At 47.3% G+C, this 1,361-nt stretch overlaps 1 pseudogene; it reads right to left on the bottom strand.

Moving 5' to 3' along the window:
- Positions 1–351: 351 nt before the first annotated feature.
- LOC129080391 (destrin-like) lies at positions 352–793 on the bottom strand (annotated as a pseudogene).
- Positions 794–1,361: the final 568 nt, after the last annotated feature.

Raw genomic sequence — 1,361 nt, 5'->3', positions numbered from 1 at the left:
ATATATACACACAAAGGTTGAGGGTTCAATTCCTCGTTGGCACATACCTAGGTTATGGGTTCCATCCCTGGTCGGAGCATATGGGAATCAACCAATCGACGTTTCTCCCTCTCTTTCTTCCTTCCTCTCCTTGAAAATCAGTAAACGTACTTTTTAATTTTTCTTGAAACTTTAGATTTTATATTTATATAGGGCTGCTTGCACATTTTTATAGACTACTTAGTTTGCTCTAACAGATGACAAGATAGCTCCCCTCAGTGAGACCCTGGCCTAAACAGCTTTGCTTTACTTATACAGCTAAAGGGTAACATTAAACGTGAAAGGTTTTGATTTGTGGCACTGAATGATAGTCTACATGGGACATCCTTCAAAAGCTACAATAAAGGCCCCACTTAGCTTTTCAGCAATCTAAGCCCAACTGAGGTCTTCTAGCCCATTTGCTTGACATACTTGTTTTATGCCTCGAAACTTATTTTTGATTGCATCCTGGGAGCTCACATAGATCATTTCACTTTTCTGAATTCCTTGGTTTCAAAGCTTGCATCGTACAAGCATAGCAACAATCTTTCTCAGGAAGCATTCCCAAAATGCTTGAAAGGATCAGTTATGATTACACCTACTTCTCCAACGAAGATCTATTTGCCTTCTACGATGATGCACGTTTGTCTGCACTGAAACAGAAAATGACTGCCTTCTTTGTTTTCTTGGTTTCTTCTGGCATAGAACACTCCCTAAGTTTCATGTCATAACAAATGTGACATACTTCATCATCAGTTTGCACTCCTTAGGCCATCTTTGCCACCGCGGGGTCAAAAGGGTGCAGGGGATGGAGTCTGTGGGCACCGAGTCTGCTGAGCTTCCTGCAACAGCAGGACAACAGACCAGGAGGTGACATGGGGCGGGGGCCTCCCAGGGGGCTGGTGCACTTCTGGGCCCAAACAGGAATGCACATGTCACATGCTGCAACGCGGGATGCATTTGAAGGCAGCTAGTCAGCCCTAGTAAGTCAACCATTTATGAACAGCCACTGCCTGCTCTGAACCCTCGCCCAGCAGCCCTCTCCCCTCATGCAATCCCTGCCTCCTGTCAACCAGGCCATCTGTAACTCACTTGGCTCCAATTAGCTGGGTAATTAGCACCTCATAAGGCCTGCCTCCCTTTGCACAGCTACCCTGGAAATGGGTTTCAGGAGGTCTCCTCAAATTCATGGCCTAGGATGGGCAAGTCCAGGCAGGCCAAGAGGCCAGGCTGCAAAGCCCCTGTACCCACAGGTGCCCCCAGCATTCACTGATATGGGTTTCCCAGCATAGGGCTGTGGCGCCAACTGACAAACCCCTCAGGGACTAGGAGGCGGCAGAGGA

The sequence above is a fragment of the Pteronotus mesoamericanus genome, unplaced genomic scaffold (assembly GCF_021234165.1).
Source record: "Pteronotus mesoamericanus isolate MK-2021 breed Mesoamerican mustached bat unplaced genomic scaffold, CSHL_Meso_final contig_100, whole genome shotgun sequence".
Classification (NCBI taxonomy): Eukaryota; Metazoa; Chordata; class Mammalia; order Chiroptera; family Mormoopidae; genus Pteronotus; species Pteronotus mesoamericanus.
The sequence above is the reverse complement of the archived record's forward strand: the minus strand, read 5'-3'. Positions and strand labels throughout refer to the sequence as shown.